Source organism: Camelus bactrianus, chromosome 14 (genome assembly GCF_048773025.1).
Source record: "Camelus bactrianus isolate YW-2024 breed Bactrian camel chromosome 14, ASM4877302v1, whole genome shotgun sequence".
NCBI classification, from domain to species: domain Eukaryota; kingdom Metazoa; phylum Chordata; class Mammalia; order Artiodactyla; family Camelidae; genus Camelus; species Camelus bactrianus.
In genome coordinates this window covers 60416872-60431981 of record NC_133552.1, presented here as the reverse complement: position 1 = coordinate 60431981, position 15110 = coordinate 60416872, and the positions used below count along the sequence as shown (strand labels likewise).

The following is a 15110-nucleotide window of genomic DNA, read 5'->3' as shown; positions in this document are numbered from 1 at the left end:
CCCCTCCCTTATCTGCAGTATCTTCAGTTAAGAGGGGCAAGTGCATTTCTCAAAAACACTAGGCACTTGTCTGCAATAAGCAAGGCCAGTTACCAAGGGTTTGTTTAAAACGCCCGGTTCACCATACTTATTAAAGCATTAACCAGGTACCTTACAAATCCACACTTTCCTCATCCTCTGGGAAAGTCACAATGCCGTCTTTCCTAAAGAGTGTTCAGCATGCAAAAAACTGGGCTCTCGTCTCTCCTCCAGTGTTCTCTAACACCCTTAAGGATGGGGAAAGGTTTTCTTTTTCAAAATCTGTCATAGGCACCATTCTTATAAATATATATCATTTTCCAAATGAATTAAACTCCTATGCTCAATGAATCTTAGAGGATGACTTCCACCTAAGGGGGGAAAAACTAACCCTTTCAATACTATATTCAATTCTTATCTTCTTAAAAACCATTTCCTTGGACAGTTTCTTTCATGAAAAGCAAAACAAAAATACTCAGCCAGGTTCCTCATAGTTCTTAACATGATGTAACTGCAATGCACTAGAAGAAAATGATCCAGGATAGATTTTTAAATCTTCTTTTGGTAAATTTGGCCTCAGAGTAGCATTAGTATTCTATTATGACCTAAGGAATTAAATCCCTGTATAAATTCCAAGAAGAGACTATCTATGTGAAAAGGGGCATTAAAAACCTAACTTCAGGATTCCCTTAGGGGGAAGAACTCCTTAAATGAAAAGGCACACTCTAACTCATGGGCAGGGGAAGGCTACCAAATCTGTGACCCTACTGAGAACGGCTACATCATCACCGAGTATTTCAAGGTTCTCATCCACATAAAAGAAAGAAGAGATTCTGGGAAGCACTGGGCTAACAGCTTACTATTTCCACCAACACTTCGCCCAGAAAGCCAGCCACTGGCCAATAATGTATCTATTTATTTTACCCAGAAGCAGATCTATTAGCCAGACATTCTAAAAACACAAACGTTTCGTTGTGCTTGGAATAACTCCAATATTGGTGCCTTGCTGCAGAACGATGCTGCAGGAATATAAAGTGAGCCATGTGGATGCCGAACCCACACATGAAGTGCATCGTTAGAAACTGTCAAATCCAGAAGACCAACCCTTTGGAAAGGCTGAGGTTAAATCCCCAGCCAGAAGAAGGCTGTGGAATGTGGGAAGAAAGCCAAAGGTGGGAGACTTCAGAAGGGCCCCTGCCTGATCACAACAACGAGGGCAATTTTTAAGGCACAAGCCCCAGAGCTCTCAGGACCAAAAAAAGGCCTTTCTTCCTCCAGGCCTGTTTAGACTGAATAAGAAAAGCAAGACAATGCTGGAGGATGTTCTGAAATGGGCTTGGCCAAGTCACCACGTGCAGAGCACATTAAACATAACCCACTGCTAGTCCGGGCTTTGGACTCTGCTGAAGATACTGCCTGCTGGGTGGTGGAGATGGGGTCCCCAAAAGCCAAGGCTCAGGGGGAACCTGAAACAGAGGAGGGCGGGGCTGAGCAAGTCAAACCTGGGAAACTAACTAGGAAGACATTAACAACTGTAATAAAATGAAACAGCCAGAGGCCACCATAGTACTCCAGAAGGCTCGGAGACAGGCTGAGCCGGCTAAACTATTCCAGAAGAGAGGCAATCTCTCCACATCACAAGGGGCTGATCTGACATTAGGGTCTAGGTTTCTTTGTGAGCTTCACCTCTCTCCTTTCTGGGGAATCCTGCACAGACTCCAGCTGGGCTCCAACTGCCATAAACGAAATCCAGATTGGTTATGGGGAACTCATTTTTCCCCTCAAATAAAACAGACACACACACACACACACACGCACGCACACACACACACACACGCACTCTCTCTCTCTCTCTCTGTCTCACTCTTTCTCTCTCTCTCTCAAAGGTCTGGCGGAATCACAAAGCTACAGTTTCCGGAACTTAAATCATTAAACCACAATCAGAAGTTGTTTTGAAATGCTCACCACAAAAATCTGTGTCCTTTACGTAAAAAAGAAAAAAGACAAGAAAATAAGAAGAAAGGAAGGAAGAAGAAGAAGAAAAAAAACTTTGCTCTCCATAAAGGCTGGCGGTAAAGAACAAAATCTAACTTAGACAGAGGGTGTGTTCCTCTTTGTCACCCACTGGGGTCCTCGCGCCGTGCGTGGGCGAACCACGGACACCCGGCAGCCTGGTGGCACCCGAGCCAACAGCCACCACCCTGGCTCTCGGTCGGCCTCAGGGCCGAGATTGCGGCCGGAGGTCCGGAAGCGGCGTCCGGCGCTGTCACCGTGCCGGGTGGGATAGGAGGAAGCGGGGGAAGGGCGCCCCGGGGCGGGTGGGGCGAGAGGGGACGCGCGCGGAGCTCGCAGACCGACTCCGCGGAGGGTGCAAAGGGCGGCGCGGAGCCCGGAGGCCCCCGAGCTCCGGCTATTGTTGCAGGGGCTGCCCCGGGCCCGGCGGGCTAGTCTCCCGCCTTAGTAGGGGACCCGGATCTCACCCGCCGCCACCTCCTCGGAGCAAGATCTGAGGGCTACGCAGCCACCTCCACTCGCGCCCAGGTCGGTCGGCTCCAGGTGCCCGACTCACACAAGTTGCCGCCCGCCCGCCTGCCGCGGTCATTGTTCCCCGCGCGCCTCCTACCTCCACGGGGCAGGCGGCTCTGCCTTCCACTCCCGGCCTCCTGACTCCACAGCTCCGAGCCCCGGGCGGCCGAGGGCGCGGCGGCTCCGGCTGCGCGTGCAGCGGGGGCGCTCGGCTATTAATACCCGCGGGCGGCGGCGCGGACGCGCTAGCGGGGCTGGCGGTGGCCGGCCGAGGTCCGAACCATCAAAGGTGGCGCGGGGCGGAGGGGAGGGCGGAGCAGGAGGGGTGGGTGGGGAGCGGGCTCAGGGTCGCCATGGCCGCCTCGACGCCGGGCCGAGCGGCACTCGCGCGGGGAGGAGCGGTGCAAAGCGGGCGGCGGCCGCGTCTCCGCCCCGCGCGCCAGCCGAGCGCCCGCAGCCCTGCGCCCGCGCCGGCCCCGCCGCCTCCAGGCCGGCGAGCGGGAAGTGAAGGCGGGCGCGCCCCTCCCCGGGCCTGGGCCGGCCCCTCGGCGGGGGGAGCGAACCCGGGCCCCGCGCAGCCCGAGCAGCGGGGACGGCAGGAGAGCCACAGCCCCCTCCAGCGTCCGCGCCTGCGACCTGCGCGCCGGCGCGCCCCGCCCCTCTCTGCCCCGGGGGCAGGTGCGCCGCGGCGCTCCCTGTCCGGAGCGCCCCTCCCCGGCCCGGCGAGCCCACCTCGATCCGCGCCTTACTTGGTCCTGCAGCCGGGGCCGGTCTCCCCGCGCGGCGCCGCCAAGCCGAGCGCAAGAAGCACTGAGGAGTGCGCTGCGCCACCACGGACGCGCCAATCCTGCCGCTGGGGTTGAAGGCGAGATAAGGGGAGCGGGAGACAAGCACACGGGCAAAACCAGGAGCAGCTGGAGGGCGATCGGCGGCGAGGACTCGGCAAGTCGTTGTTGAGGTCGTGCAAGGGGGAGCCCCGCCCGTAGGTCCACCTAGGACTTAAACTACGTTGTCGCGCGAGCAGCAGCGCTTGGCAGGGATCCACGGGCACCACCCCCTCCCCGGGGCCACAGGAGCAGGCTTCCGGCACCACCCTGGGCTGCGAGGGACTTAATCCCGGAGGGGCAGTTGTCACCTCCCCCCTCTACGGCTCAGCGTCCTCCACCCCGGCGAATCCCCCCGACAATCCCCACCCTCCACTCCCCGCCTCCCGGGACCGGAGCAGTGCCTCGCGGGGGAAAGGAGTGGAATAGGTTAGGAACTGTACGCAGATTCTTGTTCGCCTTCGGGGTTCCTGGAATTCGTTGGAGGAGGGAGCAAGATCCAGGACCGAGCAGGCAGGGAACTAAGGAAGGGGAAAGTCATTGTCCCCACCCTCCAGCTGGGAGCTGAGGTTTACTATCTCCCTACCCCCTTCCTCGGCCCCTGGTCTTGCCCTGTTTTCTCGCTGGGGTGGACCCTCTACGCTGGAGGGAAAGGGCCAAACGTCAGCAGGTTGGAAACAAAACCGACCCTCTTCTAGATCCCGAGGCTAGTGGGCCCCCACCCCTGATGGCTGCTGGCTCCTGAATCCTGGTCTTTTGGGGCAGTAAAGAGGTTTTCGACCTCCAGCCTGGAGGCAGTTTTCTGCAGATCACAACTGAACTCAAAAGAGGAACAGCGCAGGGGACCCGTGGAAGAGTGGGTTAACACAAGAACAGGGTGACTTAGAAGTATGGTGGTGCTTGTGCGTAGCTGGTATGGGTCGTTTCTGGAGCAAAGAGCAGAGGAGCAAAGAGACATATTTTGAGTCTGAGGTACAAAACTGTATTTTTTTTTAAACGCCAGTATATCTGGTGAAGTTGGAAGTAAAGAGGGTCATATGGGCCTCAAATCTAAAAAGAACAGCAGACGGGCAGTTTGTGGTTGAAGAAAAGATATTGTGGGTTGGAGGTTTGGCTCTGTTCTAAGCAGCTGTGTGGCTCTGGATAAACCAGAGAGCAGAGGTTTCAGGCCAGTGATTCTCTAAGGGTGCTTCCCAGACCTGCAGCAGCAGCACCTGGAAACTTTAAGAAATGTAAATTCTTGGGCCCCACACCAGACCTGCTTTCGCAGGTTGTCCAATCTTTATGGGCATCAGAATCGCCTGCAGGACTAATTCAAAGACCCACTGAATCTGAAACTCCCTTTCCCAGAGTTTTGGATTCAGGAGGTCTGGACTGAGGCTTGAGGGTGTGTGTTTGAAACAGGTTCTCAGGCAGTGCTGGGCCCACACCTTGAGAACTACTGGGATTAGGGTACTGGGTCTCAGAATCACAAAATCACATAAGATTTTAAAAACTCTCAATGTCAGGCATCACCCCAGCTGAATATACCAGGATTTCCAGGGTTGGAACCCAGGCATCAGTATTTTAAAGTCCTGTAGGTGATTCCAATGCCTGGCCAGGTTTGTGGCAGACCTGGAGATCATGGTAGATGCAGATTTTGGTTTAGGAAGCTTGAGACATGATATCTCCAACAGGCTCTCTGGTGCAGCCTTTATGTTTACTAGTCCAGGCACTACACTAACTAGCAAGCAAGGTGCTACGGCAAACCTCACAGCTAAAACCAAAAAACTGCAGAAACCACAGAAAATTAGAAAAGTGACATTTACCCAGCCACCTCCTTTGAAAGACAGACATTTTCCACATGCTATAGTGTTTCTTCATCTTCTTTCTATGTCTGGAATAAGGTTTGTGCTGTTTTGCTCTTAGCACACTTATGATTATAATACATAACATCTGATGCTGTTTTGTTTTGTTTTGCGGGAAGGTGACTTTTAAAGGACACAATCTGAGCCGGTTTATAGGCAGAGGGTAGCAGCCTGTGGGGAGGAAGGGAAAGAAAAAAGGAGGGCAGACTTGGGGGGTGTCCAGCTGGAAAAGGCTGGCAAACCCCCAGTGTCCTGCCAGCTCCCACAAACATTCCAGGCTTTGTACTCAAATCTCACTGAAAGTACTTTTAAAATTCCTTTACCTGAAAAGCTAGGGGTACCTGGCCTGGAAAGTCTACCACCAGGAAAATCAGCCTCTGAAAAACTGCAGTGTTTCCTTGTCATTTCGTGTCATTTATGTCTCACTTTTCAGACTACAAAAATTTATAATTACCTAGGTCCCCATTATAACGCATGCCATCAAGTTAATTAGAAATCTTTCTGAATTAAGTAGGTGCCCTGTCCTTAACTTTTCCTTTTATTAATTTTAACTTTTTTAAATAATAAATGTGTATACATGGTAAATTAAGAAATAGACCAGACCTAGAGATTATCATACTAAGTAAGTCAGACAGAGAAAGACAAATACCATACTATCACTTACATCACTAAAGAAATGACACAAATGAACTTACTTACAGAACAGAAACAGACTCACAGACATAGAAAACAAACTTATGGTTACCAAAGGGGCTTGACGGTGTGTGTGTGTAACAGGTTCCCAGGCAGTGCTGGGCCCACACCTTAGGACCTGCACTAAAACCCAGGGCAGTGAAGAGTCTGGGGTTAGCAGATACAAACTATTATATATAAAATAGATAAACAAAAAGGTCCTACTGTATAGCACAGGGAACTACATTCAATATCTTGTAATAATCTATAATGAAAAAGAATGTATCTATATTTATTTATATATGTATGTATATTAATAATATATGTATTTATATGTATATATGTAATAAATATATGTATTTATATATATATGTATAACTGAATCACTATGCTGTACACCAGAAACTAACACAACATTGTAAATCAACTATGCTTCAATTTTAAAAAAAGAAATAATTAAAGAATTATTTAGAGCATATTAAGTAAAGCATAAGGCACATGAGGAACCCTTCCCTGCATCCCCAATCCCACTTCTCAGAAAACCTTTTCCCAACAGCTTTTACAGTTGTTCAGAAACTTTCTAAGCTTACACAAAAGTGTATGTGTGTAAATCTTTTATACTCAATTGATGACATGTCACAGTGAAATGCAACTTCTTATTCCATAGTTTTCACCAGTTCCCGCCACCCCCAACACACGCTACCACCACTAGGATGTGTCTGAGTCAGGGAAGTCTCTGGGTTTCAGGCAGTACTAATCTCTGGCCGTGAGAATATGCGCTATCAGTAACACGAGGACCTGTGCTAAGACCCAGGGCAGGGAAGAGGAATTTGCCTGTAGCACTGATGGTGGATGGCTCTGGCTTGACTCCTAACAGTCACGGTCTGTGTAATCCCCTTGCCTTGGAAGAGGGCTGGACCTAGTGAGTGACTTTCTGCTAATGGACAGAATATGGAGACATGAAGTGCTGTCATTTCCATGACTGGCTTACAAAAGACTGACTTCCATCTTGCTGGCGCTCTCTTCCTGCCAGCTTTGATGGAACAGGCCGCCACGTTGGGAGAGGTCCTGTGGAGGAACAGAGGGAGCTCACGAGGAAATGAAGCCTTAGTCCAACAACCCTTGAGGCACCAAATCCTGTGACAATCCCGTGAGTGAGGTAGGAAGGGGCTCCTTTCCAGCCAAGCCTTGAAGTGACTGCAGCATAGCCAGAGGAACCAGCCAGGCCAAGCCCAGATTCTTGACCCACAGGAAGTACGAGAGGGTAAATGTCTAAGCCACTCAGACTGGGAGCCATTTGTTATGCAACACTACGGAGCTACCACATACAGTGCAGCATGGTAGGCGCAGGAGAGCTAGAAGAAGCAGGTTAAAAATTAAATCAATAGGAAGAATATGAATCTCCCTGGAAAGCAGGAAGGAAATAAAACCCTGGGATTTTGAGCTGTGTTTCATTTCAGCAGCCCAGCAAGGAGTCCTCCTCTCTCCAGAGCCCTGCCACCCCCGGGACCAGAGCTACCCCATTCTCACAGCTGCTGCCCTTTCACGGAACCACCGAGTCGCAGAGGAAGTCACTGCCATGAAGCGAACACGTGAGATTACAGAACTTACAGGGTACAAGAAGGGTTCTGGGGGTGGGGACTTAATTATTTTACAGAGAAGGTTCTAGACTCAGGGAGGCAAGGGGTAGTAGTGCTGGTGACAGAAACCAGGTAAGGAAAGGCTAACGGAGGAGAGGGGGAAGGCAGAGAATAGGAACCAAGGGAACGTCCATATGGGACCCTTTTGGTTCAAGAGGGTCATTAAGTTTGGGTAAATGCTGCAAAGTCACCTTCCAGAGACGCTGTAGTCATTTCTTCTTCCACTGTGGTGGTTTTTAAACATGGCCACCAATCCCTTGACACTCCTCTCTTTAGGAGGTAGGGTCTACCTTTTTGAATCTATCTTTGAATCTGGACAAGCTGTGACTTAGTCAATACAGTGGAAGTGATGCTGTGCAACTCAGTCAGAAAAAGCCTTCTAGCTTATCCTCTGTAGACACTTAGCCATCTTGCCCTGACTGCCATCTAAGAAGTCCCAACTACCCTGAGACCTCCAGAAGCAAGAGACCACACAGTGGCCCTCCCACTGACAGTCCCAGATGAGCCCATCTTTGACCATCTCAGCCCAGGAACCAGGAGGTGAGTAAAGAAGCATCTTGCAGAGGGTTCTCCCGCCCCACTGTCCCTTTCCCCAGCCCTGCCAGCCACCCTCTACCTTTAGGGCATACCAGTTAAGGACACCATGAAGCAGAGAAGCGCCATCCGTATTGTGCTCTTTCCAAATTCCTGATCCACAAAATCTCTGACAAAATTATTTTATGTCATTAAACTCTTCATGGCTTGCTATAAAGCAACAGAGAAGCAGAGCATCCACTAACCAACCACGCCTGAGAATGCTGCCTACTTAAACTGTAGCACTTGCTGGGTAGTAGCAAATTTAAAAAATTTGTCAGTCTTATAGGTGAAGTGGAATCTCATCTTTAAATTATCCATTGACATTTCTTCATCCATGAACTGACTTATATCCTTTGTTCATTTTGCCATTGGGTTGTCTTTTTCTTGTTGATTCTTAACATCTTTATGTGTTCTATGTTAAGGAAATTAGCCCTTTGCTATCATGTTGTGAATTTTTTTTTCCTGTGTTTGATCTTATGATGCTCTTTTTTGCAGCCAGAAGTTCGTCATTTTTACATGATCAGATTCATCCATGTTTGCTTTTATGATTTCACATTTTTGCAAAATGCTTTAAAAGGTCTTCTCCATTCAAAGCTTTTTAAAAATCACTATTTTCACACTTTAATGGTTTTATTTTTATATTATATCATTGATCAATATAGTATTTGTTTTGGCATAAGAAAGGAGATGCAGACCCAGCTTTTCTTTTCTTCCAAATGCCCAAACGGGCACCATTGACATGACCCAGCTCTCTATGCTTGTCTGAAATGCCAATTCTGTCATGTAGGAGAGTCTGTGTTCTTTCCCGCTGACCTGCCTGTCCTTGTCCCAGTAACAAAACGTTCATGATACATTTTATTATCTGAAAGAACTTATACCCTATAATTTGAAAGTTTTCCTGGCTAGTCTTACTATTTGTTTTTCCAAATGAATTTTAGTATCATTTTGTCAAGTTCTAAAAATAATCGTACTGCACTTTGATTAGAATTGCTTTGAAATTTTAACCCTCAACTTCATATAATAGCTAACACATAAAACCGTTAGTACCTTAGTGAATATTAACTCACTGAACTGACACATCAACCCTATGAAACAGGAAGATTATCATCATCCCCTTTTGCACCTGAGGCTAAGTAACTTCTCCAAGGTCACATGCTGGTAAATAAATGGCAGAGATGGTGACTCCAACTCAGGTAGTCAGAGTCCAGGGGCTGTGCTCTCAGACAGAATGCTGCTGTGCTTTACCTCTGTATTCATAAATCTAGGACAGCTGGAGCAAAGTATTAAATACATACTTCTTTTAAGATAGAAAATAGAAGAGGATAAAAAGTCAGGACTTTTGGTCATATTTTTTCCACTTCACTTTCAAAAGGAGACATTTGAGAGGAAAGCAGAGGAAAGTCATAGATTGGAATCATCTTGAATCTGGCCTGTGATCTTACCTTTTGATTCTCAGAGAATGAAATGATACCCACGGGGAAAGTATATCATTGTTGATGGTTACTTGCAGCATTTTTCATCATTCAGAAATGCACTGAGAACTGAAGCAGAAATGAGAATGAAGTATACGTGTGTGTGTCTGTGTCCGTGGTCAAGACAGCAGATCTCTTTGGGCTATTGATCTCATGTGTGATGGTCCACACAAACTCACTCTAATGCTTAGAAATCTGCAGTAGGAATTCCATATGTATTTGTGTATTTCTCCCCTTCTTTAAATTGGATGTCCACACATTTTAAGGCAAAAATAAAGAAAAATGTTCTCCCCTCCCCCAACAATTGCTGCTGACATCCATAAATTTAATGAATGCTGAAGGATCGTCAAAAGAGAAATTAAAAAACAAATCCCCTACTTGGCCCTACCTGGATAGGATGAGCGACAGCTGGTCTCCCATCTTCCCTCAACATATTTTAGCCAAAGGCAGTCAGTCCTATTAACTCCCAAATTACCACCAACTCTGTAGGGAAAATCTTTCTGACAACCTGGGTGGGAGCAGCTTCTTTATCCTCCTGCATGGAGTCGAACCTGCTTTAATGCTTAATTCATGAAAAGAAAGTGAATTCTATCTACAAGCACACCTTCTCCCTAAGCAGTGGGATGTTGCTTTCCCGAAGAATAGCCCTGTTCTTTAGCTCATTAGTAAAGGGGCTGAAGGTGGACAAACATAGTGACATATCAGTCGCTTGTTTGAATGATTCCTTTTTATCCTTTTCATACATATTGAGAATACTAGTGGAAAGGAGGAAAGAACGGCATGTCGTTTATGACATAATTTCTATCTTTTAACAAATTGAAATCCCTATTATACGTTCAAACACAGCCTAAGTGTGTGAGGCCTCATCACAGAGCATCTCTAAATATTTCTGTTTTACATCTAGCTGAGGAATAACCAAGAAAAATGGACTTAAATGACAGTAATCTTAAGTTAATTAAGTCCTTACAGTTAGGAGTTTTGCAATACTAAAAAAAAAAAAAAAAGAGAGAGAGAGATAAGCTCTTCCTTTCCTAGAAATGCTTAAAAATAGAGTAGATCTGTATACTATTAGTGGTTCTTCAGGACTGGCCCATAAATCAGATAGTAAAACTTTTAAAAATAGGCAAAATGTTTGAACAGACACTTCACAAAAGAAGATTTATGAATAGCCAGTTACTAAAGAGCTTATTATCAGTCTGGGAAACTCAAATTAAAGACATAACAAAACACACTAGGCATCTACTAGAATTGCTAAAATTAAAAAAACTTCCAACATTACTAACTGCTATACATAAAACAGATCAACAACAAGGTCCTAGTGTACAGCGCAGGGAACTATATTCAATACCGTGTAATGGCCTATAATGAAAAAGAATATGAAAAGGAATATATATATAAAACTGAATCACTATGCTGTATATCAGAAATTAACACAACACTGTAAATCAACTATACTTCAATTTAAAAAAAAAAGACTACCAACATCAAAGTTTGATGAGGATGTGGAGCAACTGAAACTCATCCTGATGCTGAAGAGACTGAAGTGGTACATCCACTCTGGGAAAAAGTCTAGCAGTCTCTTATGAAGTTAAACATACACTCACTGTGAGACTGAGAAATTCCGCTCCTATGTATTTACCCAAGAAAAACAAAAACGTGTGTCCACAAAAAGCCTTGTACAGAAATGTTCCCAGCAGCTTTTTCGTAAAACTAAAAAAGAGGGGACAGACACCCATCAACAAGAGAATGAAAAAATAAGCTGTGGTATATTTATACACAAGGGACTTATAACTCAAGAAAAAGCAATGAATTCTTGATAAATGGAAAACATGGATGAATCTCAAAAACATTTCTCAGAGTGAAAGGAACTTTACACACAAAAAAAGGGTATATTGTACTTCTCTATTTGTATGAAATTTTACAACAAGCAAACCAAATACATGGAGAAAAACTCTGAGTGGAGGTTGTCTTTGAAGGGCAAATGGTGGGGACTGAAGGAGTGTACACAAGAGAATTTTCTGTAGTGATGGTAACGTACCTTGATGGAGGATTGGGTTGGACAGATGCATCTGTCAAAACATCGTGAATATACACTTAAGATTTGTGCATTTCAACATATGTTAACATTATCTGACAAGAAATGAAACAAAACAAATATTGAACTCTAGTTAATGATACACACGTTTAAGTATTTAGAGGAAAGTACTGATGTCATTTACCTTGAAATACATTTAAAAATAAGGTCGACTGATGGCTGGCTGGAGGGATACACAGATGGAGAGATAAGTGACAAAGGAAGGAAAATAAAACGTTAACAGTAGAAACTTGGTGGCGACGAGAAGCACTTCACTATAAAATTCTTTCAACTTTGTTGTAAGTCTGAAATTTTTAATAATAAAATGACGAATTCCACTCCTGGGTATATGCAAAGGAAAGGAAAACATACGTCTACACAAAACTTGTACACAAATGTTCTTATGAGCATCATTCATGACAGCCAAGAAGCAGAAACAACCTGAAACTGCATCAGATGATGAATGGATAAACAAAAGTGGGTATATCTGCACATTATTCGACAATAAAAAGAACTGAAATACCAACACCTGGTACCACATGGATGGACCCTCACAACATGATGCTAAGTGAAAGAAGCCACTCACAGAAGACTGAATATTGTATGACTTCATTTATGTGAAATGCTCAGAGCAAACAATTACATAGAGACACGAAGCCGACTAGAGGCTGCCTTGGAAGTTGGAGGGAAACGAGAACTGACTGTTAAGGCTGTGGGGTTTCTTTCTGGGCTGATAAAAATGTTCTAAAATTGACTGTGGAGATAGATGATTGTGAAACTGTGACTATATTAAAAGCCACTGAATTGTATACTTTAAATGAGTGAATTGCACAGTATATGAATATAGTTCAATAAAGCTGATATAAAAATTACTGGAAAACATTATTAGAATTAGCCCTATTATCACACAATTAATCGCCCTGTCCACTCCAGATTTCTCAACTCTAGATGAAGAAAAAACATCCTTATCATATATTCTAATATGTATATTTTAATATAAACTTAATAATGAATATCTAAATTCATGAACCATATGGAATTAATCTTTCATTTGCCAAATTGATTCTAACTGGAGTATTCTAATATTCTTGCAAATGGGTTTTTTGTTTGTGTGTGTGTGTGTTTTAACAATTCCTAGTAACAAATGTCTTGGGCAAGGGCTGATATGCCTGAACAGTCCCTGCTGGTCATCCAGGTCCCTACAACATCCCAGCAGGAGAAAGACACAGCAGTAAGTGCGTGTAAAGCAAGGAAATTATTATTTATATATTGAAGCCACTGGTTCTCAATCTTGGGTGCATACTGGAGTCACCTGGGGGAGCTTTAGACAAACCCTGGTGCCTGGGTCCTCCTCCCCCTCCTGGAGACCCTGACGGAATTGGTGCAGGGTAGAACCTGGGCATCAAGAGTTGTTAAATCTCCCCAGGAGATTCTAGCATGCCGCCAGGCTGAGAACCAGTGACCTAGAACAATACCCTGAGCTCTGGAACCTGAATCCAGACAGTGGAATCTTGCCCCTCCCTAGGTGGTCCCATCAGCAACAGTGAGTGTGCATCAGAACAACGTGCAGGACTGTGACATCATCATCCTCTTTTAATTTTTCAAAAAGAGAATATGTTACATGATTCCAAACCAAACTCTATTAAAAAGTATTTCACAAAAAAGCTTTCCTTCTGTCCTGTCCCCTTTTTGTTCAATTCTCATCCCACCTCCCACCCCCAAAGAGGTCACCACTGCCAATGGCTTCCTTCTTATCTTACTAGGGAACTCAAGCCAATCCAGATTTATGTTTATATTTCCTCCTTTTTTTTTTTTTTTTAACAGAAAAGGTCGAATTTTATGCTATTTTTTTTCCTGGGAAAATCTTGGAAATAATTTTATATCCATACTTAAAAAGCTTCCTCATTTTTTTAATCTCTGTGTGGTATTCCATTATATGGCTGAACCAAAATTTATTTGAAAAGTTACTGATTGCTGGGCACTTAATTATTTCCTAACTGGTACTACGAGTACCAGTGCTCCCAGGGGTAACCCTCCTGTCCATTGCCACTTTGCACGTGCATGAATATAACCACAGGATCAATTCCTAGGAGCAGAATTGTTGGGACAAAAGGTTATGCATTTACAATTTGGATGGACATCGTGAAACTGCCCACTGTGGGTTTGGTGAAATTTACAGCTAAGACCAGCAACATGTGAGAGTTCCTGTGGCCCCACTGCCTCACCAAAGTGGATTGTCACACGTTTAAGGTTTTTGCTGGTCTGAGAGGTTAAAAAATGCTATTTCAGTATACTCTGGTCTGCTTGACTTCCTTCTCACTTTGAACTTGTATACCTTTCCCTATGTTTAAGATCCTTTCGTACTCCCTCTCCTGGGATCATTCACTCACATCCACTGTGGCCGGCGTAAGAATAAGAGCTCCTCAGGGTGTGTGGTTCCACCCACTGTCCACACCATCCAGTAAGTTAGCAATTCTTCTGGGAGGAACCAGGAGGTGGGTGGACAGATGGACAGACAAGGAAGTGGAAGCCCTCAGTCCTCAACAAAAGGAACCCACGGTGTTTACACACCTGAAGCATCATTATAGACATATTTATTTCTATAGTATTAACTGAATGCCTCCTCAATGCAAAGCATATCCTATGAATGCAAGATGAAAGAACAGAGGAATCAGGATGAATGGCTCAAAAATCACATCCTAATTGTAGAAGTCTTTCTATCAATATTCCTACATGGTTCTTTTTATGGGTATTGATGTGCAATTATACCATCATTAGCTGTAATTAAACTACCATTTCATACTTTCACATTTTCCTTGAATTAAGCTACTGCAAACTGAGCTAATTTTCCCAAATTTGAAATTATACTACTCTATATGCAACTATTACACTTCTAGCATTTTCCCCATAACCTAAAAGTACAAAATTTCCGATTTACACCTAACTAGTTCTCCAAAGCCTTCTGTGACTTGAGAACATTACATATCTGTTCTCTTATTTAGTTGGGTTTCTGTTGATATAAAATCAGAAGACCTAATAAGGACTTTTTAACAGCCTCTAGTCAATCCCCCAGGCTCCTTGCTAGACAAAGGTCATCAATCTTCCTTATTTTAAGGCATTTCCAAGGAAAGCTCCTCTTCCCTGTTCTCAGTAATTCTCCCATTCGTGTTTATGATCCAGTCACCTAAACAATTTTCCTGTCACCTCAAAAATGATATCATTAGCTATCTTAACACAATATGATGCTGATTACTTCTAAATTTTTCTTCAGTTCTCAGAAATTAGTCATCAAAACAGATTCACACTGTAATTAACTTGTGACTTTGTTTTTTTTTTCCATAGTGGAATTAACAGATTTTGACTTTTTTCCCCATGGTGGAAACAACTCTGTATTTGTTTCCACATTCAGGCATGCAAAAAACAGCATTTAAATCAATTTCTATTCCAAACTTCAACCCATG

At 44.7% G+C, this 15110-nt stretch overlaps 1 protein-coding gene across 5 annotated transcripts in view; it reads right to left on the bottom strand.

The window, feature by feature from the left end:
* Window positions 1-3586, bottom strand: part of FARP1 (FERM, ARH/RhoGEF and pleckstrin domain protein 1) — a 277204-nt gene extending 273618 nt beyond the window's left edge. For 3 of the 5 annotated variants that reach the window (XM_074378446.1, XM_074378445.1, XM_074378449.1), the window contains exon 1: window positions 2642-3041. The gene's annotated coding sequence lies outside the window, so the exon portion shown is untranslated. Of the gene's footprint in view, window positions 1-2641; window positions 3042-3293 lie in introns of those variants that run through there. The other 2 variants (XM_074378447.1, XM_074378448.1) reach the window with 2 other exon arrangements.
* Between the last annotated feature and the right edge of the window lie 11524 nt (window positions 3587-15110).